This window comes from Hippocampus bargibanti, linkage group LG18, assembly GCF_051943395.1.
Source record: "Hippocampus bargibanti isolate YZ-2025 linkage group LG18, ASM5194339v1, whole genome shotgun sequence".
NCBI classification, from domain to species: Eukaryota; Metazoa; Chordata; class Actinopteri; order Syngnathiformes; family Syngnathidae; genus Hippocampus; species Hippocampus bargibanti.
The window spans coordinates 5,191,683-5,203,803 of NC_142751.1; the positions used below are offsets into that span (position 1 = coordinate 5,191,683).

General features: G+C 39.5%; 1 protein-coding gene across 3 annotated transcripts in view; it reads right to left on the reverse strand.

The window, feature by feature from the left end:
* Positions 1-10,101, reverse strand: part of tln1 (talin 1) — an 84,466-nt gene extending 74,365 nt beyond the window's left edge. For 2 of the 3 annotated variants that reach the window (XM_089020877.1, XM_089020874.1), the window contains exon 1: positions 9,942-10,100. The gene's annotated coding sequence lies outside the window, so the exon portion shown is untranslated. Of the gene's footprint in view, positions 1-9,941 lie in introns of all 3 variants that reach the window. The other variant, XM_089020876.1, reaches the window with a different exon arrangement.
* Positions 10,102-12,121: the final 2,020 nt, after the last annotated feature.

Below are 12,121 nucleotides of genomic sequence, written 5' to 3' on the forward strand. Positions count from 1 at the left end.
GAACATTTTTGACACACAGGAAATAATTCACAAGAAATAGATAATAGAATACAGCAAAGCATTCTCGTGTGTATTCGGTATGCCTTTTTCAAACACAAACACTCAATATGCTGTTGTCAACATATTACTGTATATTTGTAAATGTGGAAGAAGGTGAGTAAGCCAAATGGACTGGGTTAAGGAGGAGCGCATAGATCGTAAAAGACAACTGAAACGTGTTTCTCAAGAGCTGATATTTTTTGCCACACTGTCATATTCCTTTTATGACATTCAGAAACACAGTCCACCATATGGAGCACTACTGCTACTCTAGCTGATCCCCAGCTAGTGCCCGAAGACGGCTGGGGTAGGCTCCAAGAACTACTGCGACCCTCGTGAGGATAGAGGTTCGGAAGATGAATGAATGAGTATTTATTTATTTTTCTAAATGTATTTGTGATGGAAAATCTGTCAGCCACTTGTAGTGCTCATATATAGCAAGATAGACAGCTACAGTATATAGATACTGTTCTATGTTGACTAAAAAAATCATAATCATTTAAAAAAAAACAATAGTAGCAAAGCATTGAAGTAAAGGAAAACATATAAAGTAGATATAAACATAGTATTTGAGTGGGCCAGAGGAAAATTAACGTCAAACTATTATTTATCTGTTGGGCCGTGATAGTAATAAAAAAAACTATAGTTCAATTTTTAACTTAAACGAGGCAACAAGCAAATGTAATTCAACGGTTCAAGGGATGTGTCCATCGTACGCAGTTTACTTAAATGTAAACCAAGTGACCTTCCTATGTCTCTAACTGGACAGTGCGTGACTACAACAGACAGCCTATCATAATATTAGGTTACAGGTTATCATTTGGGCATGAAAGGGTTCATGAGAGTAGCAGCTCAAGTCACTCACAATTACTGTACGATCTTGTGTTGACATGTCTCTCGTCTTTTTTTTTTAACTAGGACATTCTTCAGTCTGTACTCTAGCTATGATATCACCTTGAACACCAGTTTTACTAAAGTTACTCAACAAGGCCGTTCTGGTTATGAATTAAAGCTGGGGTTGAAATACACAACCAGTCATGCATGTCTTACAAAGATGAAACTGTAATGGATGACACCTGGCTAAGGACAATAATCTGAGTGCAAGTGCATCAAAAGTTACAATTATAAAAGCCTCTCCCACTGTGCAATGGTTTTAATGCATTCCGCATCATCATGAATTGATTTGCCATTTTTAATTCATCCTAAATTATTCTGCAATTCAAAATGTATCCTATCTCAGCAAATGTATAGCTTGCAACTAAAATGCTCTAGATATAGATTAGGGGCCAGGAACCTTTTTAACTAAGAGAGCCATAAAAGTAAACTATTTAGAAATGTTTTTCAGTGAGAGCCACGCGCACGCAAATACGCACGCACGCGCGGACACTTTGCAACAAAATGTCAGAAGGTATTATTTAAAATAACATTGTGATAAAACGCACCATTAATATGAATAGTTTTCCATTTCTCATGATTTTAAAAGAAAAATCCAGCCAAATGATCAGAATGAAAGTCAACTTGCCGGGTTCATTGGCGAAGTTACTGCTAGCTAGCCTGCACACGGCTTCATTAGCTTTCACGCTTGCTTTCTGCCGTCTCTCACAGAAGTATATTGATGCTAACGTTAGCATGGGGCTTGTCAAAGTGCCACTGACATGCCACTGTTTCAACCATGGTATTGTTTCATTGTAAATTCTTTTCTCTCCACAAAGGCGAATCCTTCGGTCCATTCAACCTGAGGTGAACGATACTCGTCTTTTTTTACATCCAGGATATTGTTTCACTCGGCTCTCTTACCCAATGTATTCTGCACACGCTTAACATTTTAGGTACGGTATCTGTTTCTCCAAATTCAGAGAAGCAGTTTGAGGTCACCATGACTGAAATGTCATATTTCTTCCCGTCTTACAGTTCGCATTCTTTAATAGTGCAAATTTAGATTTGGACTTTGAAATAACTTTTGTTTTTTCCGCTGTGCTTGAGAAGACCCATACCATCATGCGTGTGGTGCATTTTGATCACATGGGTGGGCAAACTCAACTCTTTGAGAAGATTGAAAATATTCTGTGATGGTTAAACTCATGTTTCGAAGAGAGTGACACAAAATGGAGTACATAAATGCAACCATTAGAGGTGCTGTTAATTCAGGCTCAACCACTGTGGTCCGAAGAACAAGATGATGTTGATGTCAGCAACGGAAAGTAGAGCAACATCCATAAAGAACTCCAATATGGCATAATTATTCCCGCCAGCATTAATATGCTCGACACCACAATACCACAGTTCAGAACATTCAGTTTATTACCGTCTCCACAAATAAATCAATAAATAAATGACAAAATATCAACATACAGTCAATTACTTTGTTTCCATTTATTGGACTACGAAAATGTCAAATGCCAAGGCCTTGTCTCTCAGACAATAAAAAGAGAATTCAAAACGTGTCAGAGGTGGTTCGAGCTGGTACATACACCGTATGTTGGTAATTTAGCGGAATATATAATTATTTTAAATAAGCATTACAGCAAGGTCAAATCAGGGATTTTTATCATCTATAGTTGCTCTATATCACAGATGTCAAAGTCAAAGCCCGGGGACTACATCTGGCCCACCATATCATTTTATTCGGCCCGCGAAAGCAAATCAAACTTGTGAAATTCAATGCTTGCTAAAGTCCGAACCAAAATTTTAAATTGTGCCATGTAAACCACAATAACAGCCATTATTCTTGACTTCAAATTTGATAACTAGTTATTCATTAATTTCTTGTGCGCTCTATATGTAATATGTGAAACGGATTAAACATTCTCATGACTTCCCCAAATTCATAACGGGCCCCCGAGAGGAAACCAGAACGACAACGTGGCCCGCGGCAAAAAAATGAGAGAGAGAGAGAGAGACAGAGAGACAGAGAGAGAGAGACAGAAGGAGAAAGAGAGTAATAAACTCTATTTTAAAAGTAAACTAAATAAAATGTCAGCATAATTTGTGATAACACTCACCATTAATGTGAGATGGTTTTCAGTTCCTTAGAATTGCTAAAAATTCTGCAAAACTAAGGGAATGAAAGTCAGCTTGCCTGATCCATATGTTGAGTTGCTGCTGGCTTGCACCCTGCGCACAGTATTTTGAATGACATGTCAAGGGGCACGTCAAAAGTGCTGCTTTATTATACATACAATAAGGTATGTTGTGTGTAGTTTTAAGGCTTATTTAGTTGAAAAGTATATTTTATGGAAACCCAGGAACGGATTATTCCCATTTTAATGGTTTCCTATGGGATTTTTTTTTTTTTTTTTTTTGAGATACACACTTTTCGCCTTACACACTCTGTCTGGGAACCAATTAAGTTCGTAAGTTGAGGTCTCACTGTACTTTATTCTAGTAGAACAAAAAGGAGAACATCTCTCGTCAGAGCGGGAAGCCAAGAGCACAAAGCCCGCCTCCTCAAACTAGTTTAAACACACAGCAGTTGATGACATCGTCTCGACTGAGCCTATCAGCTAGGGACAAGTGTTGGGAGAGCATTAGACTGAAAGTTGATACTTGTTACACTCTGCATACGCAACTAGTTAACTATAAGCTACATACATCCATATAGACTAAACTAAACATGCAAATAACATAGTATGTACTAAACTAATCATGAAATAACATGATGTTTACGGATGTGTATAAACACACTCTATCATTGACACTCCATCTCAAGTGTTCCTTGAGAAAAAAATACTGATGAGTAGACCAAATGAACCACAAATTTAAAAAATATATACAGTAAAGTCTCGTTATATCGATATTCAAGGGAGCCCGAAAAAATATCGATATAACCGGGACTATCGATATATCCGACCCTGTTTGCATGTAATTTTCTCCGTGCGTGCATAGAAATAGTATCGATATAACCGGGACTATCGATATATCCGATATCGATATAACGAGACTTTACTGTACATTTTTCCAAATACTTTATACGAACAAACCTGTTACTTTCTGAATTCATTGTGGTACTATCGCAGGCTGAGGAATTGGCTCAGGTCTACAAGAAATGATTTCTTGTGCTTCAAGGAGTGGCAAGCACGTCTTGCCCAAATATGGCCGAGTGAGTGAAAACACAACGAGCCAATCTGTGCAGCATGCCAGAATGAAAAGAGAGTCTCCTAAACTGGCGTGAACGTGGACCCTGACACTACACATTGACAGCAGCCTGAAGTCACTTTACTCTCTCCAGGCTGGATTTGTTTACCTGGTGATTTGGGACTATGGTAACTTGACCTAATGTGAGCGACCTTCAAATTTGCCTGTAGGACTATTCGGCTCATTTCTAATAAAATATTTGACCTTAAAATGAATTCTTGTCGGCTGAGATCAGGTAACAGGCTATTCTTTGAACTTTAAAGGACAACTGACACCATTTTTTTCTTTCCTAACCGACATCAGAAAAACGTTTTATAGCATCTAAAATACCCAAAACACGCAGGGTGATATTTTTAGTCACATGCAAAACACCAATAAAAATGACTTAAAGTGTCCCAAAACTACTTCAAAAGGACCTCGGGATGGCGAGTTTCAGAAGGTCCCGCCCCCTTGTTCGTGACGTCACGCCAGGACGTCTTGCCTTGCTCTAGAATCAAAACAATGGCTTCATATTTGGAGAAGATGCTTTCTTGTTACTCATCCAATTATGAATATGATTCAAATAGTTCTGAAGAAGAAAGCATAAATGTTTGCAATCGATTAAAGAAGTCCTCCCGTATCAATTCGAGCCGTCTGGACTCCAATGTAGCGTCCCAGAAAATGCACAAGATGGCGCCCAAGCTCCCTTGGAAATGGGCTGATTTGTCCTGCTGGGAATTTGTGTCAACTAGTCTCAAATAGTAGTCTTGGTGCAACACACAACAATTCACCATCGCATGTTTTCCTTCTAATTTCGCCATCAACACGGATCAACACGAAGTTTTCAGACCAAACAAAGTACCCAAAAATGCATTGTGTGTCACTTTCTCGGTCAAGGGCGTTCCAGACGTGACGTCACGTCAGGCATCGTCATCAACTCGAAAACAAGACTTCCTGAATATTCAGCGTGAGTCTTAAAATGTAAAATACAGTAAAGTCTCGTTATATCGATATTCTCGGGAGTCGGAAAAAATATCGATATAACCGGACTATCGATATATCCGATCCTGCGGCATGTAAATTTTCTCCTTGCGTTCACAGAAATAGTATCGTAATAAGCAGTACTATCGATATAACCGATATCGATATAATGAGACTTTACTGTATTGTGCTAAATCTGTTCTCTTTGTATCCTCTACAATACAGTGCTATATCAAAGTAGCACAAGATTGTGTAATAACTAAAGAAAAGTGAAAATCTTTGTTATGTATGAATAAATTCGTTCACTTGAATTAAAATTGTTGTATAGCGCTGCGCTGACGCTCCTTTCTTCTTATCGCGGGCTCCTCAAGCCATGCATTCATCTAGCCGCAGACTGTCCAACAGCACCGACCTTTCCGCTGAATAACTAGTTTTGAAATTAGAAGTCATGAATAATGTTTTCTTTTTAAATATTATTATGATAGATTAAATATCAAAATGTAATTTTTTTGGGTTTAGACTGTGGAAACCATCCTGCAAGTTGATGTGGTTAATTTGCTTTCATGCTCCACCTAAAATGATGATGTGACTGGCCAGAGCTGGCCCCCTGCCGGCCCTTGACTTTGACACCAGTGCGATATGACGTGTATATATTTCAGCAACACACACAGGCGCAAGACAGGCCTTGTTAACACACCCATGTGCCCTAATTCCAGCAACACACTGGAGTACTTTTGGGCCATGTGGATGAGTGAAACGAAAGGTGAGGCCAGACTCTGAGTGTGTGACACTGAGAGAAACACAAATTGGATGTTTGCTTTGACACCACTTCATGTTCATTTTTATAATATAGAGGTTATTGATCAACCACGATTCATTGTCGTCAGCAGATATGACGGTACATTGTCAGTCTATTTACTAGTATATGCTCTTCAGCTAGTATTAAGAAGTGTCTTTTAATATGGGCAACTGATTTACTTAATTGGTTCCCAGAAAGTGTGTGTAAGGTGAAGAGTGTGTATTCCAAACATTAATTTCCCATATGAAATCATTAAAATGAGAATAATCCCATAAAACATAATTTTCCACTAAATAAGCCTAGAAACTACACAAAATATACCTTATTGTATGGATAATAAATGTGCTATGGTATTGTAATTAAAGAAATAAACTGTACTGTATAATAAAGTTGTTTTATTTACCTTTGTGATGGTCTTTGATGGGTTGACCATCTTGGAAATTGTGATATTGTAACAGCAACAGATGCAGGCAGACACACTAGAAACTTTATTAATAGCTGGTTCCCTTGCTTGTCTATTTATTCTCTTCAAATTGTACAGATGGCTTGTGCGGGTTATTTGTGGAGCCTGATTGATGGGATATTTTAACCTTGCAGTCTACACTCTGCCTTTAAACTATCAATAAAGTTGAAACAAGTCCAAATTTCACTGTGTCTTCTATCCATTTTCTCACCTTTTCACGTTTGTTTTTCCTTTGCTTCAGTGTGTCCGAATTGTCGAAAAATAGTTTGTATGCCAAGATTATATTCTCACAAATGTAACGTTCATAAGGCGAAAAGTTTGTTACTTAAAGCGTTCGTTCGTCAGCCGAGGTGTCACTGTATTTTGAAAGTGACTATGCTACCAGTGTCATGTATAGTAAAGATCGCCACGTACTTGAGGCATGTACGTCACTGCACAAATCCACCACTGATTGATTTTGGCAAAGCATCAGCGCTAATAAAAATGAAAACTTTTTTTGTTGTTGCGATAACTCAACCTCAAGTTAAAACTATCATTGCCAACTGCTTAGCAGATCATCACAGTGGTTGCCTGGCAGTGGATTCATATGTGGGCTTTGGCCTCACTCTGTGAAGGCTCTGTGTTCTTATTGTGCTTGTGGGCTTGTTTGCTGTCATTCAAAAAACATGCATCTTCGGTTAATGTAAGACAATACAACCTTGATTGAACAAACATAGAACGAACATACAGAAAATAGACGCCATTACATTCAAAACGTACATTTAAAAGTCCTTTTGTTCCAGAATTGCGGAGTAAATTGCACTGGGGTGCCCTCAGCAGACAGAGATTGGTCATGTGTTTCCGGCTTGCGCAACCTTCTTGTCATGAACAGACTGAGTAGACGAAAAACGGCTAAAAGGTTGTCCAGTGTGTCCACCACGTCGGCAGAGTGACTCAAACGATATGGAAATAATTAATGTTTGTTAGCTTAGCATCACCGTAAATTTATAGCACTAAAGTTAATTCTAACTCTTTACATATACAGTGAGACCTCAACTTACAAACACCTTATCTTACAAACTTTTCGTCTTACAAATGTATGAAAATTAAACCTTATAATAAGCACTATTTTCATAATACACACCCACCACGGCTGGCGGAGTGATCTTCGGCGGAAGCACACGACCGAAGAGCACCAGAGGTTAAGTTAACAGTCCTTATGGAAGGTGACTCTCCTTCCATAAGCCATCAACGACCATCAAAAAGGTAAATAAAACTATTTTACAGCACAGTGTATTTCTTTAATTACAGTCCTCATGTAATGCGCCTCTCTTTCCAAACAGCAATGCCCTTTGACCTTCGACCTCATACACCATTCCATCAAGCCATAAATGACCATCACAAATGTAAATAAAGTGACTTTATGATACAATGCAGTGTATTTCTTTCATTACAATACAATAGCACATTTATTATACATAGAATAAGGCATGTTGTGTGTAGTTTTAAGGCTTATTTAGTTGAAAAGTATATTTTATGGAAACCCGGGAACGGATTATTCCCATTTTAATGGTTTCCTATGGGACATTTTTTTTAGATACACACTTTTCGCCTTACACACTCTGTCTGGGAACCAATTAAGTTCGTAAGTTGAGGTCTCACTGTATGGTTGAAGTGCACTTGTTTCTCTAATACCGTATGCTATTTTGGGTACAATAATTGGTTGATTTTATTTTTTTAAGTACAGTACATGCCCACACATACAAATTGTATTGTTTTTATCGATCTGCTTGTTCCAGACTTGAGGGAAGCAAGTAGCAACTAGGTTCTCTAACATATTGAACCTTCACACCTCAGCAGACGAAGAGTATCATCACCCATGTCAGACAGACACACTACACACACGCAGATATGGTTTGGCCAACGATCAGATTACATTTACAGCATAAAAAGTGGAATCACACCCAAAAAAGTGTGGATAACGTAAAGCAAAGAAACAATATAAGCCATCCCAATAATGTGTCAACTAAGACTGACTTAGTTGCCGTAGATTGGTTATCTATCCAAGGTGACTGACTTCTTTTTTATGCACTCGCCAGAAAGCAGGCCATCACACTCATCATCACATAATAATAATAAGAAATGTCATTTATAAGCGCCTTTCAAAACTCTCAATGTCACTTTTCAGTCACAGGATAAGTTATACTGTGGGTGAGCAGCGGCAGCCACACACGCCAGCGTTCACTCAACCCAGAAGTAACTCAAATAGATAGAAAGCTAGCGTGCTAATAGATAGTCAATAGATACCTAATAGCCAGCCAGACAGCTAGCAAGCCAGCTAGATAGCTATATAAGTAATGGATAGCCAGCTTGATAGCTAGCCAGCTAGATAGCTAATAGATAGCAAAAAAAAAAAAAAAAAAAGCACATAATGTAGATAGCCAGCTAGCTAGTTGTATCGGTTTGGATTTACCTTTATCAGTCTCACAGTGGAGACATTTACATTTCACAACAGCAATATTATGAAATTTATCTCCAGTTGGACATGTACATATCTTTATAGAGCATATTTTCTCCACCATGTTATTGATGAACTGTAGTAATTTTAATCCATGAATGACAGAAGTGAATTGTTTTACTTTGTTTTTGAAAGAAAAAGGTGGGAAGGATTAGCAGATCAGGTTACCTGACGCATTGTTAATTCAGATGTAAGAAACTTAATTGCGTGTTTTTGCTCGCTTTGCCCGCCCATGAAGCGAACGGGTGTTGTTAGTGTGCCCAACTGTTTACATCAGTAGGCAAGCCAATCAGAGCAAAATAGTACCTGGGTGAGCTGACGTGTTTACTTGTACAACTTGCGCAAATGTTTTGACAAACTGCCTTTGAGCCAAACAACAATGCCCTACTTATCAAAGTAGATTTATGACCGCAAATTCCTCCACACTTGTCACACCCTCTCAACATAGCGGTGTGAGACTTGACACCCGGAGGCTACAGTTTTGTCTCGTTTGGAGCACAACGCGCCCCGGGACTCAGCTTTGTTTCAGCTCAAATGGAAGAATATTGAATGATTGGCTCTCCCATTAAAGCGGACCTCCAGTAACCTCAGAAAAGCATCTCAAGAATAAAAAACACACACAAAAAACAGAGCGGAAATATGGATATGTTGACGTTCCAACATGAGCTTCCACAACACACATAAGCACGCACTCGTCAAGCCTCGACTAAAACTAAGCATACTTTTTCTAAAGAAGGCTGCACACGTCAGAATGAGATCTACAGTGGATCCTTACAGGCAGTTCTGCTACGGTATGTGTCTGAAGAGGAAAGGCGCAGTTAGCCTCTGCTAGCCACCCAGGAGAACTGCACACCGTTGTGTCGAAACTATTTCGGACACATTTCATAGACGAAAACGCGCGATTACCATTTCAATGCAACAAACAATGCTGGTAAACAAATCAGCGTCCCTAACTTTTCATTCTGTTACCAGTGAGAATCAGTGGTGACGTCAAGGACGTCTTGCAAAAAACGGTGGAAACTTTTCGAAGTTGAAAACATCATTCTTACCTGAGCGCGCGGTGATACGTGCCGCGTACAGTCCCTTTGGAAAACCAATTAAGTGATATTGTGGTGATTTCAATTAATCCAAGAAACAGGGCAAGGGAGAAAGGGCAGTTAGCGACCTTTTTTTGTAACTTCCCCTCCCTATCCGCTCAGGGTAGTGGTAGCTTCAAACTCCTCCCTGGATGCAGACTGCATGACTGCAGCAGGGCGGGCGAGCGGGCGGTGTCTCGCGTCACGGAGTAGATCAGCAGGCCCACTCACTGCTTTCCCAGACTTGAGGCTAATCTAAAAATAAATACAATAATAGGTCGGTGATAGCGACGGTATGGAGAAACAGAAAAACACAACCTAAGATTATGTTTAATGTGTGACGTGTGACGCAAGGTTCATAATTTGCGTGCCCTCTCGTGGTACGAATGGGAACTGCCCAGACAAAAGCCTGCCAATTAATTGACAAATACCAGTCGTTCCAGATTCGGTATTTGAAACCGAGAATTTGCGTCACAACTTTTTTTAACAACCTTTTATTTTTGTTGTGCTGTCAAGAAAACTTGTAACTGGCGCCATAATTGTCATTGGTTGCCATGACAACAAAAATATCATTTATTTCGTCTTGTTATTTTGTTAAAGTGTTGAACGTTTCTATGTGAAGCTTTATATTTACGTTTTTCTTAAAATCGTCCTTAATACCTTATTTGGAATATTTAATGATCACTTCCGGTTCAGTCTTACGTGTTTTGATGTGCGAGAGAAACAAAACGAGAGATTGCGACAGAATACGTATTTACTTAATAGTTACCCCTGATCTGGATCACAGACCCGAGGCACCAGGAAGGCCATGTAAAGATTTGAACAAGAAATAATAGCGTCTTAAAAAGAACGATTTGGGAGACACAGAAGGGATGCCGGAGTCTGAGTTCTGTGCTCCTTCTTAAGAGTCCCAGTCAAGAGGTGAGCGGCAGCATTCTGGACCAGCTGGAGATGCCTTATGGAGGAATGGCTGACTCCAAAGTAAAGTGTTAAAGAATTACTGTGGGGTTATTTAGAAAGGCCATTCATTGCTCAATTTATTTATTTATTTTTGAAATAAAAGCATCAGGAGTTTGCATGTTCTCCCCGGGCCCGCGTGGGTTTTCTCCGGGACCTTCGGTTTCCTCTCACATTCCATAAACATGCATGGCAGGCACTTTGAACACTCCAAATTGTCCCTGGGTGTGAGTGTGACTGTTGTACGTCTTTGTGTGCCCTGGGTTTGGCTGGCAAACCGAAGACAGCTGGGATAGGCTCCAGCACCCCCCGCGACCCTTATGACGAATGAAGCATCAGTGTATGCACTGTGCCTCGCCGTGCATCAGCTATACACCAGCCAATATGGTGACAGAAAGTAGACTCAATTTAAGAGCAACTGTGCCGGTGTGGAGATATGTTCACTTTCTTTGTTTTTTTTTGACACACAACAATAATGTGTCAGATTGTTTTTTCAGTCAAATTGATGCTAAAAAAACTTTTCTGTGACATAAATTATTGTTTCGGGTTGAACAATATACCGTAACTTCCGGACTAAAAGGCGCTCCTGATTATACGCCTCACCCAGGACATTTTTAAAGGACAAACCATTTTGTACATACATAAACCGCACCTGTCTATAAGCCACGTGTTTATAAAGACAGACGGTACACTGAAAAAAAGTTGTCAAAGTTTTAATAATATGCCGTAACTTTTCTTTCAAAACATTGCCTGTTACGCGGCAGCAACACAACATGCATTACGGTAGTAACAGACCGAACAGGGGTGGTAAAAAACATGCCGGTACAAATGAGACAAGGCAGCAACAGGTTAGCATTAGCTAACAGGTCTGGGTACAAAAACATACCAAGTCACTGAGACAAGGAAGAAATACGTTAGCAGACTTGTGCAAAAGTTGCTCTTCGCATACGACCACTTTTGGTAAAGGGTTTCTTGCCGCGGGTTATCCAAACCTCCCATTGAACTCGGAGGGCCACTTTAAATGCACACGATTCACACGCGTAGTTTTAGTTAGATTAGCCGCAGGGTTGCAAGTTTGTGACAAAAGTTGCGGTTTATAGTCCGGAAATTACGGTAATCATCTCAGGGTATTTACCTGTTTTAGTGAGCAAAAAAAAAAACTATTTGGGATAAGTGAAAACAGACCAACAAAAATG